Source organism: Populus euphratica, unplaced genomic scaffold, assembly GCF_000495115.2.
Source record: "Populus euphratica unplaced genomic scaffold, PopEup_1.0 scaffold2234.1, whole genome shotgun sequence".
NCBI lineage: Eukaryota > Viridiplantae > Streptophyta > Magnoliopsida > Malpighiales > Salicaceae > Populus > Populus euphratica.
Window position 1 is genome coordinate 1 of NW_011502069.1, and position 7,900 is coordinate 7,900.

General features: G+C 39.7%; 1 long non-coding RNA gene and 1 pseudogene across 1 annotated transcript; both read right to left on the bottom strand.

Moving 5' to 3' along the window:
* Window positions 1-1,492: 1,492 nt before the first annotated feature.
* LOC105118799 (uncharacterized) lies at window positions 1,493-1,983 on the bottom strand. Its single transcript, XR_841025.1, has 2 exons — window positions 1,923-1,983; window positions 1,493-1,854 (listed from the first exon to the last, which is right to left on the bottom strand). It is a non-coding gene; the product is annotated as an uncharacterized LOC105118799 (long non-coding RNA).
* A 4,045-nt stretch (window positions 1,984-6,028) lies between these two features.
* On the bottom strand, window positions 6,029-6,970 carry LOC105118800 (probable LRR receptor-like serine/threonine-protein kinase At4g36180; annotated as a pseudogene).
* Between the last annotated feature and the right edge of the window lie 930 nt (window positions 6,971-7,900).

The window sequence follows — 7,900 nt, forward strand, 5'->3', positions numbered from 1 at the left end:
TGTAATTTTTAATTTTTTCAATATATATAAGTTTTTAATGTATTCTTAGGAGAAATAAATTAATGAATTGTATCAAAATATTTGTTGTTAATATAAATTAAATTAAATGTCATGTTATAAGCTTTAAATCAAATTAAGATATACATAGCATATTTTTTAGAAAGTATAACAATCATTAAAACTTTATGTTAGAATTTGTAATAAATAGGTTCTGGCCGGCCCAACTGGCCATTAAAAATCAGGCCAGGCAGAAGGACTTGATGATAAAGGTCAGCACAAACATGGGTATTTTTTTTTTAAAATGAATAGACAATACACACTTACTCATTCTCTCAAAACACTTAAAAAATATCCAAGGCAACGGCCCAACGGTGGAATGGCGTCTTGCGCCTTCTGCTGTCACGGGTTCGAGCCTTGGAGTTGCATGCCTGTCAGCCCCGCGCTGCCTTACCTGCCTGCTGGGTTTGCAGGGTATTCAGTGGGCCGTGGGGATTAGTCGTGGTGCGCGTAAGCTGGCCCGGACACCCCACGTAAATCAAAAAAAAAAAAAACACTTAAAAAATACTCTATAAATCTTAATAAAATCAAATCTAAAATGTTTAATGTTCAAAAAATTAAAATTTCTCAATGTTTAAAAAACAAACCTGGGGCCCTATCTATTCTTTATGACAAGATAAGTAAAAAATATTTCAATTGAAATTTTCTAGTAAAATAAAGCCATTAATACCAAAAATAATGTTTTCGGTCATCGAAAAGTGGCCAACTTACAAAATTTCACTATTATTTTATTTTCCAACATCTCTCTCGAACTCGAAATCTGAAATGTGAATAAAACTAATAATTTTTGAAGTAAAATGTAAAAGCCATAGAAGAAAGGGATAAAAGTTGCAAACATTAAAACTTGAGGGGCCAAAATACTTCAAAACATGCCTTAGCTACAATGGGGAAAAAAAAACGAGACTGAATTTTTGTTTTAATGTCAATTTTGATACCCAAATTGAGCGTCATTTTAATTTTAAAATAAAATTAATTAAAATAAATTATTAAATCTAATTCCATATAAATTTGATATGGAAAGATCTAAATGCAAAACAAATTAAGTGACTGAAAATATTTAAATGACTAAAACAAAGAAGAAAGCAATATGTGAATGCACCATTGTTCTTCTCACAATGTACAGGAATTCATTATCCCTTTTAATTTTTTTTAATGGCTTTGTAGCATTGACTCATTAAGTAAGATTGCAATGGAACTCGTCAGTGGCTGCAACGCAACCCCATTTTTTCTCCTTCCTTTCTTATATGATTGGGCATATACTTTTCAACAATCACCATTGACACATTCATACCTTTTGAACTAATCTTCGAAGAAATTTCTCTGAAATTTTATTTCCTCCGGTGATTATATGTATAGGTTTGAGTTAACATCAATTTCAATACCTGCTTGCTTGATTTAATGCGAATAATTCAACAAAAGCAGATAAATAAAAATGTAAATTACATGTGTTTTTAATTAAATTCTGTAGCAAAATAAGCAAGTACTGGCATAATTTTTTGATTTGGAGAATGAATGTGTTCCATTTTCACACTGTTAAGTAAAGAACTAAATATTTGCAAACACATTCCAAATGAAATTCACATTAAAACCAACTTTGAGATTCCATAATATATTACGTAATCACTTTCATCGTTTCCCATAAACCCCAGCAGCTGTACAAAGATTTCTCCACTGGAACCTTATTTCAAACTTGTAGTAGACGACGAAGAAGTTGCCAAGGTAAAGGACGATGTAGCTCCAGAAAACAACACGAACTCCTTGGACAAAGAGGACCTGTTATGCACCCAGCTGCAGCTCCTGTATAAAATGACCCATTAGTCTACAATATAAATAGAAAGGAAAAGATATGTGAATAACCATATTACCTTGCAATCCTTCTAAGCAAGAACGTGCTCTTGCAGCCTCTGAAATTCTCGTTGAAGTTGTTAGGTTGGTTGTCATTTCATGTGCAACAAATGGATGGCACTAACCATTGACTATTGGTAGCCACCATTGTTGAATGAGCTAGAGTTGATGACCACCATTGTTGAATGAGTTAGAGTTGGTGGCCACAAATGTTGACAACAAACCAAGAATAGCCTCCATGAATGCCTATAAATAGAGGCATATGTTAGAGAGCAAAATGAGAAAGAGAAAGTAGAGCTAAAGATGTGAGAAATGTAGGAGAGAGTGGGCTGCCATTCCAACATTAAAAAGAGAGAAATAAAGTGAGGTTGAGAGTTGCCAAAGAGGGGATGATTCCTCCTCCTCTATTGTTGTAAATCTTGTACTCTCCCTACATAATGCAATGGCTTCTCCCGTGGATGTAGGCAGTTTGCCGAACCACGTTAAATATTGTCTCAGTGTGCTTCTCCTCCTATGATCAAATATCAGTACATTACCGGTCGAATTTCCCAACAATTGGTATCAGAGCTTTTGGTTTAAAGTGATGTTTGATTTTGCTCTAAAATGAAAGTTGTCAAAATTGTGTTTTGACCATACCATTGTGTAGAGGAGGAAGAGACGAAGCCACTAGTGAAAACCGCGTCAAAATCGGATGTCGGAAACCGCCGTGCGCGCCGGCGGGGGGACTGTCCACGTCATCAGCCACGTCAGCAGTTCTGCACAGTCATCAGACATGTCACCTGACACATCAGCACTCTGACCAGTCAAACTGCCACGTCATTAGGCATGTCAGCAATTCTACACAGTCATCAGACACGTCACCTGACATATCAGCACTCTGATCAGTCAAACTGCCACGTTATTAGGCACGTCAGCTGTTATGCCACATCACCCATAAATCCACCTGGGACTGCCACATCAGATTTGGTGGACCCCATATGTCCCACGTGGCAGCCGCGTAAGCTCCCTGGGTTTTAATCCAGTGTGGCGCAACGACTATTCCTCATGCCACGTGGCGTCATCTACAGCGTCTAGTGATCCCAAAGTTTGATTGTTTAAATCTGAGCCATCCGAAGTCCGATTCAGGTGATCTCAGTATCATTTCTAACATTTTTGGCCATTCCGGACACATTTGTAAGGTTAGATTTTGCAGATTCGAAGCCCATCCGAGCTGAGTTGGAGCCGAGCCGAGTCGCGAGCCGAGGGACGAGATTCTGTGTGGCGGAGTCTATATGCAACCGGTTCTGAGATTGAATCTGGGCCGTTTATCAGGCCAGAATTGTTGTGATCAAATCTTAGCCATCTGAAGTGCGATTTAGATGATTTCAGACTTGTTTCCAGCTAATTTAATCGTTCCGGATGCAATGGTAAGGTCCATCATTGAGATTGAGATCAGAAATGGTAGTGATGAATTATTAAAGAGAGATTGTCCAATCAGGAGGCATCTGATGGTCATCATGGTGGTTGATGGAGCTGAAGAAGAAGAAATCACACATGTTTGCCCAATTACATATGTTGAACTATTATATGGGGAATTTTAATTGCCTTGATGGAAGGTAAAATTGGGACACTCTGGACACCCAATCATTTGGACAATTTGAGGTGGAGAGTGAAATTTGATGAAGACCAATCTTGATGAATCTAAGCACTGGTAGTCTCGCCAGATGTTGAGAAATCAGGTATAAAAAAAGGATACCCCAGATCACTTGTAAAGGAAAGCCGCGACAAAGCTAGCAAATGGTTGTATATACGAAAAGACAGTACGATGGATAGATATGGCCTAAGAAGTTCTGGCTAGGAGATTGAGTTTTAAGCAGGACCGTTGTGACCCCTCCAATCTTTCCTGGGAACTTGCTTAGTGGAAGGATTATCCATACGATACTATTTTTGTATATGTGACAGTTTGTTATGAAACTGTTGAAGACTAGCAGGATGACGGCACAAAGGAACAGTTGGGTTCTGTATGATCAAGGATCTGATGGAGTGGTGATTTCTCCAAGGAAGTTAGATTCGGTGACTGTAATTTCTCGAAGGGAGAATTGATGAAGACCCTGATAATGGAAGAGAATTACAGCAAAGGGATAAAGATTGGCACCCTATTTTGACTTGGATAGATGTTGTGACAAGATGAGCTGCAGTCAAACATAAGCAAGGAATATGGAGAAATCTGGAGAACCAAAATTGCACTAGAGCACACGAAGATTGTGTAGGAGTACCCGGAGGATCCAATGAGGTACTATAATGAGACAACAGGTGTAAGGAGAAGAAGAGTTCCCAGATGAAGCTCAGAGTAGAGACTATGAAAAAGTTGTACAATAAAAGTCTCTTGTGCTCTTGATAAAGGTAACAAGCAAGGACCTTTCCAATGCATGCAAGGATGGAAGGATGAGCTATTGCAGATGCACCTAATTGAGGGGGTGCAAAAGCCTATGATAAAAAGCGACCGCCCATGATGAAAGGCGAAGACACCAAAGGGAGTTGGTGTGGGTGGAGCTGTTAAGCAGAAAAGGCGTAGAAGCTCCAAACATAGAAATTGAGGTGGAGGATTGTGAGGAGTATACCGCAACTTTCTCTTTCTATGTAATTAGTGGCAAAGAATTTATGGAGCCACTTTGAAGCATCTCAGCTGAAGGAGGATGCGACCGCCTATGAAAAGCGAAGACACCTTAAAAAGAAGGTGTGAGGGCTATGAGATGAGCTCATGATCAGACCGCCACATGACGACGAGCGGAGACACCTCAAGAGAAGGTGTGAGGGCCATGGAAAGAGCCCAGTTCAGAACGCCCCAGAGCCAATGTGATGGCTAGGTATGAGTGGACAGATGGATAGCCAATAAAAAGGCTATGATGAGTATGGAGAAAAATACAGGATTGACTTTCATGGATATTGCCCCCATGCTAAAGATCAATGAGTTAGAAGACATTTGCCTTGGACAATAAGTGGATGATTTATAGAGCATTAAGACGCGGCTGCTATGAAGGAGCAGAGGGCATGCGCAGGTTCCGGGAACAAGTTGACTCTTGTCAAGGTGGTGAGCTCGGTAATGGCATTGTAATACTCAGAGTATGAAGACAGATATGGATCAACCTTTTATGGGCTGCCCCCATGGTTAAAAGTGGAAAGCTACCTGGACTCTTGAGACTAAGAGTGGGAGACTCATGGAGAAGTAAGGCATGGTTTCTAGGGTGGAACAGAGGGCAGACGCAACTCTTGGATGAGTAGACTTTTGGAAGAGTGGTGAGCTTATGATCATATTGAGATACTCAGATAATAATTGTCTTACTTGAAATATCCGTTTGAGGGGGTGTTATAAGCCTTGATGTGAGGCTTGATGAATCATTCTGGATCGAGCATGGTTGATACGCTCGAAGGGGAATGTTGTTCCAGAGACAAGCGTTAACACTATTCAGATGTGATGTGGTAGACCATCTGGTTATAGTGATCCTTTTGTGTGAGAAAAAGGTGTGCTTTGGTTACTCTGATGATTGAAAGGTTTGGCGAGTACCTATAAACTTGGCCAAAGATGCTCTCAGAATGGAAAGGTTGGAAGAGCTGCAAGATGCAAGCTTGTGTTGAAGAAGCAAGAAGACAATTGCCCCACATGAATGGCAAAGGGGGTGATTGTTAGGTTGGTTGCCATTTCATGTGCAACAAATGGATGGCACCAACCATTGACTATTGGTAGCCACCATTGTTGAATGAGCTAGAGTTGGTAGCCACAAATGTTGACAACAAACCAAGAATAGCCTCTATGAATGCCTATAAATAGAGGCATATGTTAGAGAGCAAAATGAGAAAGAGGAAGTAGAGCTAAAGATGTGAGAAATGTAGGAGAGAGTGGGCTGCCATTCCAACATTAAAAAGAGAGAAATAAAGTGAGGTTGAGAGTTGCCAAAGAGGGGATGATTCCTCCTCCTCTATTGTTGTAAATCTTGTACTCTCCCTACATAATGCAATGGCTTCTCCCGTGGATGTAGGCGGTTTGCCGAACCACGTTAAATATTGTCTCAGTGTGCTTCTTCTCCTATGAGCAAATATCAGTACATCACCGGTCGGATTTCCCAACAGAAGTCGTGCCTTGAGCAGTGCTACCTTCACATAGAGCTAGTCATATGATTCATCCAAGAGCCGGAAATAGGCATGTCTCCAGGAACGTTTTAGCAGTAATGCACCTGAAACTCCCTAAAAGAATACACTAAAACCAATTCCCATAGCAGTACAAAACCATTTCATGAATTCATCAGCAACGACTTCTTTGCCTCGGTTGTCATCATTAGTAGGTGGACTTTGATTCGTCTCCAGGGCATTTCTGTAAGAGTGGCAGCCCACACAATGCAATGTTACCGGTAAATTGTGAAGCATTAAAGCCTTGCAGCTGAGTGCTTAACGGAATCCTCCCCGACAAGTGATTGTTGGAGAGGTTCAAGAAAGCCAGAAAATTTAGATCAGCCATTGTGATAGGAATCACTCCTGATAATTGGTTTCCTGACAAATCAAGTGATTCCAACTGTTTCAACTGCCCAATATTTTGAGGGATTTCTCCAGTCAAATTATTTCCGGATAAATTCAGTGCTACCAACAATAAGAGTCCTGTTATTTCTTCTGGAATTTCCCCTACTAATTTGTTTCTTGCAAAATTAATGATCCTCAAAAGTCCTAGCGTGCTTCGATAATCATACTCTCTTCCTTTCAATCTAACACGGATCTCATTCTGATATTCAACATAGCTACCTGGTGCCGTGTAAAGTCTCTTGGAAGCGTTAGACCCGCAACGGCTCCCGCAAGTGTCAGACCTGCAAGAGCTCCCGCAAGAGTAAGAAATACTAAGAACAGCATTATTTGCAAGGGAATATTCTGATTCTGTTTTTTGAACAATGGAAGTGAGGTTATTAAGGCACTTTGGAATGATTCCTGAGATATTGTTTAGAGATAGGTCCAAGATCAGAATATTTGATAGGTGACAAATATTTGGCGGTAATATTCCACTGAATCCATTAGATTGTAGGGAAATGACTTTTAGAGATGGCATGCTTTCTCCTATCCACCCTAGTATTTCTCCTCGCAAATTATTTGAGCTGAGGTCTAAAAATACTAGAGAACTACAATTCCTCAAAGACAAAGGTAATTCTCCAGCAAAGCTATTATCATGCAAACTCAATGTTTGAAGATTGAGCATTGATCCAATGGAGCTGGGAATTTTACCTGAAAAGTTGTTGCTGGCCAAATTCAGAACATCTAGATCTCCTACACAATCAGGAATCCATCCAGTCAACAGGTTATTTGAAAGGTCAAGGACCCTCAAGATACCAATTCCACAATCACATCGAAAAGAAGCTGGACCTGACAACTTGTTGTTAGAGAGAAACAAGGTTGATGTGGTATCTGTTGAAAAAAGTGGTAATGGACCCTCAAACTCGTTGAAACTCAAATCTATGCTGCGGAGATTGGAATATTTTGATGAGAAATCCGGCAAAAATCCACTCATCTTGTTGCGAGAAAGGTCTAAAAATTTCAAGTTGGAATTGGACAAGTTCCAAAACCAATTAGGGATTGTATGTGAAATTTTAGAACCAGAGATTGTTAACTTTTAAGGATTAGGGTTGGATGTATACTCTGCATATTATTCTTCTCCTGTGGAGGGATACCTTATATAGGCAAATATATATGTCGGTTAGATCTTTTCTATCCTAAAAGGAATACAACAATGTATATCCTTTTAGGACTCTTATACAGTATGTCTTCTATATATAGAAAACTACCCTCTAATTCATCTAATTCGGCTAATTACATGTTAACACTTCCCCTCAAGGTGGTGTGAAGATATGTTCTAAGCCTAACTTGTCTAAAGAATTATGAAGAGCTTCCGCAGGGATTGCATGGGTTAGAATATCTACTAATTGCTCACTTGATTTGACAAAAGGAATGTCCACTAACTTCAGAAGTAACTTTTCCTTGATGA